Source organism: Furipterus horrens, unplaced genomic scaffold (genome assembly GCF_987537825.1).
Source record: "Furipterus horrens unplaced genomic scaffold, mFurHor1.1.pri manual_scaffold_5, whole genome shotgun sequence".
NCBI classification, from domain to species: domain Eukaryota; kingdom Metazoa; phylum Chordata; class Mammalia; order Chiroptera; family Furipteridae; genus Furipterus; species Furipterus horrens.
In genome coordinates, this window is record NW_028327175.1 from 181,034,604 (window position 1) to 181,050,223 (window position 15,620).

General features: G+C 45.1%; 1 pseudogene; it reads left to right on the forward strand.

The window, feature by feature from the left end:
- The first annotated feature begins 12,352 nt into the window (after positions 1 to 12,352).
- On the forward strand, positions 12,353 to 12,940 carry LOC150010520 (MICOS complex subunit MIC27 pseudogene; annotated as a pseudogene).
- Positions 12,941 to 15,620: the final 2,680 nt, after the last annotated feature.

A 15,620-nucleotide genomic window follows, 5' to 3' on the forward strand; every position in this document is an offset into this window, starting at 1 on the left:
TGAGGCACCACATAACTCCACATTGTGATAGTGACCCTGTGTATGGCTATGTAGGCCAGGATACTCTCTCATTCATCATTTATTCATTTGACAAAAATTAATTCAGTTCCTTCCCTCTGCCAGGGATATAATGGAGAGTAAGCTGCCTGAGGAAGTTATGGTCCATTGGTAAAGGTAAACAATTAGGTAAACTAATTATAGTAAAGTGTGAGAAGCATCAGGGAGACAGCCAGGCTTTCTGGATGTAGCAAGCACAAGGGGTCAGGATACTCCTCTGAGAAGTTGTGAGGTTCCACTTGAACCTGAGGGTAAAGAATGGAGGGAAAGTGCTGGTGAAGAGAAACAGTTTTTTGCCAGCTGTGGTAAAGGTGAAACAGTGGCTATAAATGGCCAGTGCAAGGCCCAGCACACTGTAAATACTTCTTTAGTCCTAGACAATACAGAAAGAATTTCCCCAGATACCCAGGCCCGAGTTCAGGGCTGCCATGACCCAAAAGTGCCACAAGGGGGAGCTCATCCCCTGTTTTTGTGTATTCAGGTTCCTGTCCCTCCAGCTGCAAAAGTAGCCATTCTCCCCACCTAGGGCTATTTACACCTTACAAAGCTGTTCCAAAGTGCCCCAGACACCCGTGGCCCCTGCTCAGTCTATTATGTGCTAGAGCCCAAGTGGCTCCTGACAGCCTTGTGTTTTCTCTTAAGGTACAGGATTTGTTCCCCTAAACTCTTACAATCAAAAATAGCTCCAACCCCCACCCCCAAACGGCCACCACTTATGCTCTTTTCACCCTTCCTATCTCTTTCCACTCACACCTGCCATCTACCAGCGCCCCTTCCATAGAGCAGCACCAATATAGGCGAGGCTCTGGGCCCTCTGGGCCAGCAGAGCTTCATTTCTCTGTGCCTGTCAACCCCAGGCAGGCCCCAGTCCCTCTCCAGAGGGGATGAAAAAGTATTCATTCTCCCACAGGTCTCCTTCCAGAGTTAGGAGTGCACTCTTTTGTTTTGAACCTCATTGTCTCTGCCCTGGTGGCTTCCAGGGAGGACTTGATGGCTACATGCTCAGAAGTGAGACAGATCTGTTGTCCAACCCTCACTCTGCTGGTGACCTTGGACAAGTCACATCACTTCCAGTCATCATCCATGAAAAAGAGATTGAAAGACTTGACGTCTTACTTTATGGACTGGTTGAAAGGACCAGGTCTCCCATGAAAAAGGCATATTCACAAGCCACTTTATTCTTTTTCTTCCCTTGCCCATGGGAGAGCTTTTAACAAACGCATAGATGTACAAGTAACTCCTGAAAAGGAGGGGGGCTGGTTCCTGACAGATGGCTGCAAGCCAAAGAGATAAGCCTGGGTCAGGTGGGGGCTGGCAGGAAGTTGGCACACTCCCTTTGTAACCCTCTCCCAAGAGGAGTCTGGCTGAAGTTAAGGGTTGACAAGTACAGGACCTGACAAGTTCAGAAAAAGGACAGTAGAGGATTTCCGGGTGGAGGAAGCACAGACATGGATGGACTTCAAGGATCAGTATCTGGGTTACTATCTGTCTCCTCCAGAGGGCAGGAACAAGACCTCAGCCACCTGGGCCCAGCTCAGTGCCTGGCACATAGAGGGCAGTCTCCTAGGGTCAAGAGTGACCAGAGCCTCTTTGCTACCCCCTCTTTACTAGAGGAAACCACAACCATCAATATAGTCTTTATCATTCCCATGTATACTTGTATACTTTCATTCCACTTTTATGTTTCTTTAATTATTACATTTTTTTTGTTTGTTTTGGGGGTTTAAACTCAATATAAATAGTATATAATGCATATATATTTCTTTAACTTCTCTCTGGCTTTCCAAATTATGTTGTGGAGATTACTCATGTTAATAGATGTAGCTCCAGTTCATTTTCACTGCTGTGTAGTATTCCATCACATGGCTATACTGTAGTTCTTCCAGTCTGCTGTTGATGGACATTTAGATGGTTTTCAACTTGTTGCAGTCAATGGTGAACATTTTAGTATGTGTTTTCTTGTGAACATATGTGAGTGTGTCTCTGGGATGTACACCTTGAAGTGAAATGCAGGGTTACATTTAATCTCCTACTCAAACTAATGTATGAATTTATACTCCCACCGACATGTGAGTTCCTTTTTCCCTACTGCTTGACAACACTTGGTCTGGTCAGATGTTAAGCAATTTTCCAGTCGAATCCATCTGAATTGGTATCTCATTTTTTTTTAATTTGCCTTTTCTTTCCTGACTCCTAGTAAGTTGGACATCCTTTCACATGTGTATTGGCCATTGAGTTTGGCTGTTCATTTCTTATTGACTTGTAGGAGTTCATTCTATAGTCTGTGTTCTCATGCTTTGTCAGTTATGTGCACAGGAAATTTCATCTTCCAGTTTATGGCCTGTCTTCTGACATTGTCTATGTCATTTTTATGAGCAATTTTAAAATTTGAATATAGGCAAATATGTCAGTATAGTTATTAATAATTTGAACTTTCATTCCTTGTTTAAAGAATTAAGGAATACCCCAAAGATATTTTAAAAGTCTCCTATATTTTTTCTTAAAAGTTTTTGTTTTGTCTTTCACATTTTAATATATCTAAATTTTGTTTTGTGTATGGTATATGGTAAAGATCAGCTATTATGTTTTTCATACTTAGGAGCTTCTTTATACATTCTCATTCCCTTTTTCGAATTTATAATATTCTCCATGATCCCTACAGAATTTTGATTATGATTGTTTGAGTTCTGTTCTCATTGGTCCATTACTTCTACTTCATCTCATATAGTTTGTTCATATTTTGGATTTTCTTTTATAGGGATTACACGTCTCAAATGTCATGGTCCCTTGAGGTACCTTTCCCTTGCTTGTGGTGTGAGCCTAGAGAGGGAACTAGTACTATCTGGGTCCTTAATTTTGCCACCACCTCCAAGCTGTTTGCTTAGGCAGGAGAGAATGTGCCTTTGGATGAGCCCGTTGTGTCTCAATCTTGGTTCCCAGATGAGCTGAAAATTTATGTCCATAAAAAATCTACACATAGATGTCCATAGCAGCTTTATTTATATCTGCCAATACTTGAAAGTACTCAAGATGCTCTTTATTGGATGAATGGATTAATATATACAAATAGACAATGTAATATCCTTAGCACCAAAATGAAATAAGTCACAAAGATACACGGTAGAAACTTAAATGCATATTACTTATGAAAGAAGTCAATCTGAAAAGGCTATATACTATGTAATTCCAACTGAATGACATTCTGGAAAAGGCAAAACTGTGGGGACCATAAAAAGATCAGTGGTTACGGGATGGGGCACAGGGTGGGGAGATGAATAGGTGGATCACAGAGGGTTTTTAGGGCAGTGAAACTATTCTATATAATACTATAGTTGTAGATACATGACATATATTTGTCAAAACCCATGCAATGGAGTTCACACCAAGAGGGAACCCTACTTTAAACTATGATCTTTGGGTGACAATGATGTGTCATTGTAACAAATGCACCACTGGGGGATGATGTTAATAGTGGGAAGGCTATGGGGAGGTGGGGGGTCTACAGGAACTCTGTGGTTTCTTTTGTGTGTGTTTTTTTTTTTAAGATTTCATTTATTTATTTATTTTTAGAGAGAGGAAAGGGAGGGAGAAAGAGAGGGAGAGAAACACTGATGTGAGAAAGAAACATGGACTGGTTGCTTCTCACACAAGCCCTGACTGGGGACCGAAGCCACAACCTAGGTCGAACTGGCAACCCTTCGCTTTGTGGAATGACGCCCAACCAACTGAGCCACACTGGTTAGGGCAGGAGCTCTATGGTTTCTGTTCAACTTTGCTGAGGACCTGAAACTGCTCTAAAAAAGTGTCTTTAATTAATTAATTAATTAATCCAAAAACTACCATCATAATCATCTGATGAATGCTCATGTAAGCTCCTCCCTGCTCCACACAAGACCATCTCTGCCTTCCTCTACACAGCCCCTGCAGGCTTCTGTCACTTGTGTAAGGGAGGGACATGGGGGAATTCCGATAGGCCTTCAGAGGTTCATTCTATCCTCTATTTTCTGCTCCATATTTGTTTAAATATCCTTGTTTCTCTTCATTAGTGAGATCTTGCCATATGCCACCAACCCTCCTGCAGATCTCCCACAACTTTAGGTTAGGGGTGCAAGCCTTTACTTGGTCCCAATCTTTCTGCTGTCCCTCACATATGGCACTAGGGGCTTAGCTTTGGGGGTTTGGGAATCATGATGCCAGAGGACACTGTGGCCTGGTGGGTAGTGTGAGTCAGCTTCCTCCCTGATCAGAGTTGTAGGTGGCTCTGAAGATTATATCCCACACACCCTGTGTGCTGGACATTTGTGTTTCAGGAGCTGGGGTGAAATGTTAAGTTCCCAGTTCCTTAGGAGTGAAGCTGAGACACAGAAAGCGTGCCCACAGCTCCTGCTTCACCGCCTTGCCTCTGGTTTTATAGAGAGAAGAATGCCTGGATTGACCACCCCAGCATGGTCATATCCAGTGTGAGAGCGCTAAGTCGCTCCATTAACTCTAATTTCTTATTTCCTTTTTGCTCTGGCAGCTGGGGCCTCACTGGCTGCAGTTAACTAATTCCTAGAGAGAGCAAAACAAGGAGTGTGTCTTTTTGCATGTAAACTAATCGGTCCAGAGCCCAGACTCCAAACCACCTCCTCTTTCTGGCTCTCACACTCCAGAAAACAATATTTCTCTGCTTATCATCCCATGGCTAGGGACCAGACAATAGCCCTATAGCCCAGAGCCCACCGAAATTATTCAGATTTGCCCATCTTAAGTCTGCTTGCCCTCCCTTGCCTTGCCTTTTCCAGGGAAACCACAATAAAGGCTTGTGCTAATAATGCTTTCCCTGTGCTCCTCTGCCTCCTGACTGGCCCTGGTGCTTCTGCATGTGGCCCCACGTGGTGGGCATGCCCTGTCCTCTTGGGAACTATGAATAGCAAATTATCTTCTCAGTGACAGTTGGCTACATCATACCTGAATAAAGACAAAATCCAGGGTATATATTTAAACACTCCTGCATAGGAAATAGGGATGCTATTAGGAGGGGGGTGTAGATGCTGAGTGGCCCCCAAATGATATGAGTGCAGAGAGAAGCAGATAAAACGAAGAGAGAGAGAGAGGGAGAGGGAGAGAGAGAGAGAGAGAGAGAGAGAGAGAGAGAGAGAGAGAGAGAGAGAGAGAGAGAGAGAACTGGGCTTGCAAGAGGCTTGGGGGAGAGTAACCCTAGATATCCTTTCAAGTTCCTGAATCAAGGTCCTTAGAGAGTTCAGCTCCATCTCTGCAGCCTGAGGTTCACGTGCTGCTATTTCCTTCTAGTTCTGCTTCTTGCAGCCAGATTCCTCTTTTTAACAAGGGACTTTGTTCTCACATGGAGGCATCTTAACCTGTAAGTTTTTTTTCCACATGGTGGCCAGTGGTTGTCTGCCCACGCACCTCCTGCCCCCCCACGCCTCCACCCCTCCTTGCACCCCGAAGCTGCATGCTGCTCCCCTCCACCTCTGTTGCTTGGGCAGCCCCACAGCCCAAACTGGCAAATGCTGGCTCTGGGACTTCTGACTGCCCGCCACCGTCTCGCCCCACCCCCACCCCAAGTCTGGCTGCCTTACCTTTTTAGCCTGAATTCCAGCCCCTACCTTTAGGAACTGTCATTATGTTTAATCCCGCCTCGGGGAGACTCCCTCCACCTCCCTAAATGAAAGCTATTCCATTACGGTAAAGTGTGGTTTAAGTTGCTGGAGGGAACTATGACAGAAAGTCTGTCAGAATTGAGCTGGACTTGCCAAAACTTGGTGTAATGTGGGGACGCTGTCAATGCAACTCCGAAAGAAACCTGAGCTGAGCTGAGGCTGGGGTTTGCAGGGGACGTTCCAAGTAAGAGGCAGGAAATAGTGTGGGGGAGGAGCGGGCAAAGCTCAGGCCTTGGGTGGCCTGAGACAGAAGGGCTCCCAGGGGTGGGGGCAGGTGCTTCCTTGTCACTGCTGCCAGAACAAGGCACAGGGACCATCAGGATGTCCCAACTTCGTGAGAGTAGGGTGGGTGAGGTGGAAAGCTGAGGAGGAGGACAGGATTTCCTCCAACGAGTGTTTCAGCCTGAGTCCAGAAGCACCTGGACCTGGACCTGGACCTGAACCTGGAGAGGGAAGGCCTTCCCTCCATCCAGAAATAAGCTGGGGGTTCCTGATGGAGAGGGCCTGAGACATGGGGTAGCTGGAGGGCCCAGGACTGACCCACAAGAATATCCAACAGGATGGTCTAAGTCCAAAGACAGCAACTAAGCAAAGACTGCCAATGGGCCCGGCCAGATTCAGAGACCTTTGGAGCCCCTTCTCGGTTACCCTCACCCCCTCCTCCTACCACATTTCTTTGTCCAAATGGGACACTGCCAGCCTCCAGTCCCTCTGTCCATCTGGGCGGTTTGTCAGTCAGGGCTCAGTCTGCCCTCCCCTCTCCTGCCTCTCATCCCTGCTACCCTCTACCCCTCCCGGCACGGAAGTCGGCCCTTCTCCACTCCCCTGGGTGAGTGAGCCTGGGACCTGCCCAGCTGTGCCAGCCTCACCCAAGCCCTGCTCCAGCTGGGACTTGGTCTTTTCCGTCCCAGCAGGCTGAGGCACCTGAGGCTTTAATTATGAGCTCCTCAAAGCCCTTCTGGAAGCAGGTGAGAGATAAAGTGTAAACAAGTGAGTGAGTGAGTCATCCCAGCCCTCCCAGCCCTGCAGGACAGGAACATCCTTCCTGCCTCTGTCTGACCCACCACCTTCTCCAATAACAAACCACAGGGTCTCCCCTCATGTGGACACTGTCCTGGGGCCACAGCCCTTCAAGGCTCCTCCGCCACCCACCGTCACCCACATCATCTTCCTCTTCAGCACACTCCACCATCACTGGAGCAATAACTCACCTGGGCAGAGCACTGTCCCTGAATCAGTTCGCTTAATCCTCACAACAACCTTTCGAGGTAGGCACTGTTATGTCCTACAGGTGTGTTTTATCCGTGGCAAAAGCGAGGCCTAGAGAGGGCAAGAAACTTGTCCAAAGTTACGGAGGTTGATAGGAACCCAGGTTCAAATTCCAGCAGTCTGACTCTAGAGTCAGTACTTTTAAGCACTTCCTATATTCCCTCCCTCTCTCTTCTTCCCTTTTAGAACACCCAACTCTGGTCACGGTCACGCTGCAGTTGCCCATTAGCTTTGCCTCCAGCTCCTCTCTAACCACAGGTACTTCTTTGCATGGCAAAGCCTCTCCTTATTCTCTGAGATCTGGAGAGGGAGAGCCTCTTACCTCTTGGGGTGGGGTGAGGGGATGGTGTGTGTGTGTATTTTGGAAAATGGGGCAGGTTAATTGAGATTTCTGCTCTGCATATCATTTTTGGAAGGTTCATAAGAGGACTAAGAGGGAAAGTCTGGGGATGGGGGGTGGTGCAAAGATAACCCTGTAGCCTATTTCTTTGTTTTAATCTTCACCTGAAGTTATGTTTATTGATTTTTAGCGAGAGAGGAAGGGAGAGAGGGAGAGAGTAAGAGAGAGAGAGAGATCAATGTAAGAGAGAAACATCAATTAGTATGTGCCCTGATCAGGGATCAAACCTGCAACCTTTTGGTGTATGGGACAATGCTCCAACCAACTGAGCAACCTGGCCAGGGCGCCCGGCAGCCCATTTCTTTCCATCGAACTGTGACCACAGCCACAGCCTCACATTTAGGGAGGGAAGCAAGGAGGTAAGTGTTCTGCAGTGGAGAGAGGGGCGGGAGAAGCTCTCATCGCCTCCCACACCGCGTGATGGGAAGGACAGCATAGCAACAGGCTCTGGAATCTGAATCTTCCTGCTTTGTGGCAAGTTACGTGACCTTCAGAGTCTCAAGGATTCAATCTGTAAAATGAGATAATAAATAGCAGCTAATCCTAGATGTGAAAAAGAGACAACTCCATTTTGTAATTATCATGGTAATTACTGATTCAGGAAAGAATCACCAACGGATGCTAAAACTATTGGGCAAGAGTTTATTGGGGGAAAAAACAGGGTCAAAGTATCTCCTCGTGGAGCATTTATTAATTTCAAAGGGGAAAATATGGCCTTTACTTTTTTATGTGGATCTGGGAAACACATTAACCAACTATCAAAGTTAACATCGCCAACAATGGGGCCAACTGACATCCTGTGCCTCCTGACTCATACACTGAGAACACAGTGTCATCTCTCATGTGGCATCCCTGTCCAAAATGCCTAAACTGAATCTATTCAGGAGGAAACTGTCAGACATCCAATCCTTTCAAAAAAAGTCAATATTATGACAAAAAAGTAAAAGTGGAAATGTCTTTTGACCCAGTGATTCCACTGCTGAGATTATACTCCAAAAATCCTGAAACACCAATTTAAAAGAACCTATGCACCCCTATGTTTATAGAAGCACTATTCACAATAGCCAAGTGCTGAAAACAGCCTGAGTGCCCATCAATGGATTGATTAGTGGGTCAAAAAACTGGTACATTTACACAATGGAATACTACACAGCAGAAAGAAAGAAGGAACTCCTACCTTTTGCGACAGCATGGAGAGAACTGGGGAGTATTATGCTAAGTGAAATAAGCCAGGCGTTGTTGAAAGACAAATACCTTATGATCTCACCTGATACAGGAACCTAATGAACAAAGCAAACAAACAAGCAAAATAGAACCAGAGGCATGGAAACGAGAAACAGACTGACAGTGACCAGAGGGGAGGGGCGAGGGAGAGGAAAGGAGAAAGGAGGGGAAGGGTCTAGTCAAGGAACTAGTATGAATGACCCATGGACATGGACAACAGGGTGGGGATTGACTGTGGGAGTCAGGGTGCAGTGGAGAGCAATGGGGGAAAACTGGGACAACTGTAATAAAACAACAATAAAAAAAAGAAAAGAAAGTCAATATTATGAAAGGCAAAACAGACTGAGAAGAACTTTTCCAGATTAAAGAAGACTAAAGAGACAGGACAACTAATCACAACACATAATTCTGCATCAGATCTTGGATCAGAAAAAAAAAATTGCTATAAAAGACAAAATTTGAATTTGGATCATATATTAGATAATTGTGTGTATCAGTGACATTTCCTTAATTTGGTAGTTGTCTGAAGGATATGTAAAAAAATGTTCTTGTCACACCCCCCCGTTTCTTTTTAGAAATTAAGAAAGTATTTACTTCATCTATCAATAAATAACTTTTTAAAAATGTTCTTGTTCTTAAGAGATATGTGCTTAAGTATTTAGGGATGAAGGCTTATCTGTCTAAAACTTATCCTTAAATAGTTCAGAAAAAAAAAACAATACTAAGATAAGTACATCTCTTTGTGTGTGTGTAAGAGAACGATAGAATAAAGCAAATGTAGTAAAATAGTAGTTATCAGAGAATCTTGGTAAAGAGCATTTAGGAGTTTATGATACTATTCTTTTAACTATTCTATAAGTTTGAATTTTTTCCAAAATAAAAAGGTTGTTTAAAAGGAGTTATTGAATGAACACAGCCTGGCACTAATTTAGACCTGACTAGATGCCAGTTCACATATTTGCAGGACAATGGATCCCAAAAGCAGCTCAGTCCCATACCGGTTGAGGCCCAGGGTCAGGGTCCTTACCCATTATCTCTCTTCACTGAGATCCCCAAGCTTCCGCGTTTGCATCCACTCTCAGAATCTTCCTGACCATTTGCTGAGAGGTGGGGACTAGGAAGAGATGAGGGTGTGAAAAAGACAGTCTTTCCTCTTTCCTCACTCCCAAGAATTGTGTCTTGAGAGCCTGGACAGATTTGTCCACATGTACTAAGTGGTTTGTGCTGAGGGATTTGCAAACAGAAAAGGTACTGACTGAGAAGCAGGAATGCCCCTCTGGCTCACTCTCCTGCCTGTGCCTCTGAGCCCTGGGAAGGTGCTGCAGAGACCCACAGAGGCATCACTCAGCCCTGGGAAAGCCAGCCTGAGTGTCAACACTCTGGCAGAAAGAGGTGCTAAAATGCATATTTGAAGATGTCTGAACAGACTTGTTTGAGAGACAACCGGAGTTGTGAAGTAATCCTGATGTCTCCCTATGTCTCGGTTTGAAGGCAGGGTTTGCCTGCAGGCCTCTGACCTCTAGTGTCTTTTTATTATTGTTAGCATTTGACAAAACTTTGCTTAAGACTTGGGGATGACAGAAGTCAACACAGAGAGGAGCTGATATTGCTGCTAGAAGGGCTACTCTTAAGACTATCTATGGGGCAGAAGTCAGCTCAACCTGGGATTCTCCAGACCTAATGCCAGGACCAGCAATGCTGTCCACCCTGTTCTTACCAGTTACATGAGCTAATCCATTCCCTTTTTCCCTCCTGGGCTACAAGTTGGACTTCTTTCTATTCTTAAATAAAAAAGGGGGGTGGGGGTGCCCTGGCCAGGTATCTCAGTTGGTTAGATCTCCGGTCAGGGAACATACAAGAAGCAACCAACGAATGAATAAGTGGAACAACAAATTGATGTTTCTCTCTCTTACCCTTCCTCTCTCTCTCTAAAAAATCAATAAATTTTTTAAACGGTTGGGGGGGGGGTTCCTGATTAATACACTGTGTGGGCACCTTGTCCCCCAAGCCAAGTAGAATCAATCAATACCTCTCCCCTTGCCTGTCTCTCATATTTCAACTAGATGTAGAGACTATAGTCCAATGGCTGGAACTGAAAGGTTGTGTAGATTGAGGACTAGGATTCACTTTGGAAACCAAAAAGAAAAATGATCTGTTGAGATACATAAGGAAAGAAAAGAACCAGATGGGCAGATTAAGAGAGAGAGACATGATTTTTCCAATTCCTGAGCCCCAGTGTGCTTTCCACTCTTTCTGTGATAATCTCTGAAACCCTACAGTACCCTCTGTCTTAGGCTTTTTTGGATATAAGTGACAGAAACTCATTCAGGCTAAATTAGGCAAAATGGTAATTATTATGAGATATTAGTATTATATAGCATAGTTATTATAAGGGCAAGTGGCACACTGGGGCCCAGGAGGGCCTAGAAGCCAGGTAGCACTTCTCTCTCTTGTCCTCATGGTCTCAAGTATCTTACCTGAGACCTACTTCTTTCAATTCTTCCTGTGCTTCAGGCTGAACATGGCTGCTTCATAGTCCCAGAATGTATATGTTCAAGGGGCCACAGAGATGTCCTGATCACTCTAGCTCTTGTGCAAATCAGGAGAAAGGCTCTGGCAGGCCCAGTCTGGGTCAGTACCCACTCCTGCTCCAGTAAGCCATGTCTGGTACAGTGGGGGTCCCATTGTACCCCAGTTTCTGAAGCCCACCTTCAGGGAAGTGTGAAAGAGGAATTCTCTATAGCTATGTTATATCAAACTGTTTTGGGTGGGTTTCCATTCACTGCCATTGAACAGGGCTGACTAAAACAACTACTGGTAGCCTTAGGGGGCCTGTTTGCCACTTACCTCTCTCTGCTGGATGGTGTGTGGCTCATGGGAGTGTCCAGCTAGATCAAAAAGCTGGTTCTTCCTAAAAGAGTGCAGAAAACATTCTTCCACAAGGGATCTCATGCGAACAACCAGAATTCATAGTGGTGGCAGCTGGTTGTCTCTCCCTCACCCCACCACCCTCTACCACCACTGGCCAGTGACATAGTACCTGGGCCCATCCTGCTTCCTGTGTAAGGTGGCAAAGAATCCTGCATAACATTCCATAGGCAGACTCCTACCAGGCATTGGCATGACTGTTGACCATAATTTGCCCTTTTAGGAAGGACAAAGACCAATATTTCATCATCTCTGGGCAATCTGGAACCATACAGATGTAACACTGTAGGGAGAATTCTAGAAGTTGAACAATATTCTATAGATTTCACTAGGGGTGGTAGATAGGGCTTCAGGGGCTGAGTCAGGTTACATGAATCTTGGGTACCTCTCCCACATTAAGACTCTAAAGGCATCAATTCCCACCCAGAGGCCAGAGTTTTCTTTCCTGAGCTTGGTGGAGTCCCCATGGAATGTCTTTCACTTCTCTTTTTCCCATGGTTATTTGGCAAGGATCCAGGGTGGGGATGGGAACTGTCTCACACCGCACAGAGAGACTAAAGGCTCAAAGTGGGAAGGACAGTGGGATGTTTTCCATTCATTGTTGCTATTTTAAAATGAAAATAAGACTGGATTGTGTTAAAGCAGGAGCAATAACTACTGCTTAACATGATCAAGAAGGATAATTCAGAATTTAGAATAAAATATAAAGAAATTCAGGTAACCAGGCGGAGCTGCAGTGGGGGCAGCTGCGTTGACTGGTTTGTCCGTCTTCTCTTGTGGTACAAAAACTTGGGTGGAGACAGTTACAGACATGGCGGCCGTAAGGCTCTTCATATATACCTCACCACCTCTCCAGTCTAAATATGTTGAAGAACAGCCTGGTAATTTACAAATGTGCTTTGCCTCCATGCACACTACAACTGGTTGTTATATTGGCTTGTGCAAGGGTGTTTATGCTTTTGTGAAAAATGGGATAATGGATACAGTACAATTTGGAAAAGATTCATATGTTTACCTGAAGAATCCACCTTGAGATTTTCTTCCAGAAATTGGAGTGATTGTTGTTTCAGGATTGGCAGGCTTGCTTACAGCAAGAACAGATTCTAGATTAAAAAATATTGCTTATCCATTGGGACTGGCCACTTTAGGAGCAACTGTTTGTTTCTCGGTTCAGTCCATAATAATTGCAAAGCTAGGAAGCTCTGCTGTAATAGCAATGGCTGCAAAAACAGCTCACGACCTGAAACACTCACTGGCTTTGCCAACAGAACTCAGATTTGCAAAGAAGACCAAATCAGAATCCATCTCAGGTGCTACACAGTCTGTACCTGACCCCAAGCTTATGGATCACCAGCAGTCCCACCCAGAAGATGTAGATATGTGCAGCACTAGAAACTGAGGAGGTCTGCATAGAGAATTACAGATGTGTGAAGTTCCAAATAATGATGAAAAAACCATGGAATGGGTCATTGTGATGCATAAGGCATAACTTAAAGCAAATTTATCCTTTATACTTTCTAATGTATAGTTTGACCTATTACATAAGTGATTAAAACACAAATGTTAAATACAATCCAAAGAATATTAAATGATTGACAAAGAGGCAGAAGTAGTAGTATTGGGATGCATTTGATAACTCTTAAGGGTGTTTATTAAAAAATAGAGAAAATAATGTGAAGATTATGAGACTAAAACCTCAAAAAATATGTACATGCATATATAAATACATATACACATGTATATTTGCTTTAGCTTTTTGTAATGAATGCCAGCTAAAGGAGAATGGTTTGTGGAAGGATATGTTCCCTAGCCTTCTCTTTTTTCATTTCCCAGAGCCAGAATAAAATATACATATTTTATGACAAAGAAAAAAATAAAAACACTCAGGCATGACTGGATAACTCCCTTCTTCAACACCCAGTATTGCCCTTTCCCAATCACCTTCTAATATTACTCTACATTTTCCTTTAGCTTGAGTAGAATACACTTTCCTAAATTATCCAGAGCATATCTTGGAGTATTTAAGGCCCAACCTCCTGTTGGCCCCCAGGCCCTGGTGGGAAGCTTCCATTTAGCTTTTAGACCCCATGCTGGCAGGAGACCCATGAATGCATCAGCTTCTGTTGGCAGAAAGTGGCCTGAGGAGGAATGTGCCGGAGAGGGGGTGATGGAGATATTATGGCGCAAACATATCATTAGCTGCTAAAACTATGACTAACTACCAGGAAGGAAACTATAGAGACGTGAGGAAAGACAATAGGGAAGGCTAAGTAAGGCAGAACCGGGGCCAGGTGGTCAAGTCTAACACGATCGATGGTGCATCATGTCCACTACGTGTTCCCTGACGTGATGCGAGGAGAAGGGCACTTCGCGTCTGTACTTTTCTTCCCCAAACCCGTCACCTCAGTCTAACTGTGAGAAAACCACCAGACAAACCCAAATTGGGAGGCACTCTACAAAATACCTGACCAGCGTGCCTCCAAACTGTTGAGCGCATTATATAAAACAAGGGGAATCTGAGAAACTCGCACAGGCCAGAAGAGACTGAGAAGACAAGACAACTAAACATAACATGGAATCCTGGATCGAGTCCTGGAACAGAGGAAGGACCTTAGTAGAGAATCTGGTGAAGATGAATGACGTGGAGTTTAGTTAGTAGCAATACCACCAATGTTGTTTGCTTATTTGGGACAAATGTGCCACGGTAACAAGATACTAACAGAGGGGACACTGGGTCAGGGGTGCAACTTTTCTGTAAATCAAAAACTCTTCTGAATTTAAAAGTTTATTTTTAAATAAGAGGCAATGCAGGGATGTGGCCAGGCAGGAGGAGCTGGCTTTCCAGTTGGGAGGGGAAGGAAGGTTTGGAAGGGAGGAGTCCTGGGAAACCTGAAGCAGGACAGAGGCTGCAAGTCTTGAATGAAATTGGCATCCCTGCCCCCAGCGGCCCTGGGGACATGGCTTCCTACGAATCAGCTCAGCAAAGGTTTTCCTTACCTGCAGTTGGCCGAGAGAGATGGAGAGCTGAACTTCTCCAACTCCCATGTGTGCACAAATCACTCTGTGAAATCTTATTAAAATACAGGTACTGACTCAGCAGGTCCAGGTGGAGCTTTTCTAACTGGCTCCCAGGTGATGCCCATGTTGTTTCCAGAACCACACTTGGAGTTGCAAGAAGCCAGAGAATTGGATGTCACCATTCACCTGGGAAGAGGAGAAGAGATGCTAAAAAGGAGGCCGCAACCCCCAAGACACAATTCCCACCCTGACTTGGGCCTGAGTAGAAGGGTGGGCTCCCAGAGGTGGCCAGGGCGAACAGCAGAGCGAGGGCCCTGCAGCTTCAGGAAGCAGGTCCAGTTCTGATCACTTGCAAACTGCCACACTGGGCAAGTGCCTTGGCCTCCAGCCTCATGTCCCCATCTGTACAATGGGCATTGTAACTCCCAGTGCCTGTGTCTTCAGGTTGTTCTGGGAATTGAATGAGGTAATCACATGTGAAGGTCTTGGCACATAGCACACCTACTTTGTTGAAGTGACTGAGGCTCCTGCCAAAAGAGCTTCAGGTGACTTACAAAGACCCAGTTTCTCTATGTTTTAATAACATGGCTGTACTCTCATGAAGCCGTTTTGCTTTATTTATTTAATCATTGAGTCAACAGATATACACTGAAAACTACCATGGATTTCCAAAGAATTTGCTGTCTGTTGTCTTTCCGTCTCCCGGAATCCAGATTTACAGAAGGTTAAACTGAAAGAGAAACAAAAGGCCAGATGGATCTTACATCCACTTGCCAAGGCAAAGTCCCATTTGTCTTTCTCAGTCCTCAACATTTCCCTCACTCTGGCTTCCCTCTCTGGCCGGGGTCCAGAGAGGAGAGAAAGCCACACCCAAGCAGGGCCCTTTCTTCCTTCAGGGAGCCTCCCGCTGGTGAAGGCCTGTCTTCCCCAGCCGCTCCCCTCCTCCCTGGGTTTCATCTCCCCTTTCTCTAACTGTAGGGCTGTGTCCAGAACCTCAGCCACATCCTAACAGCTGCCCTCCAAGGGATAGGAGCTACGGAATTCCTGCTTATCTTCAGACT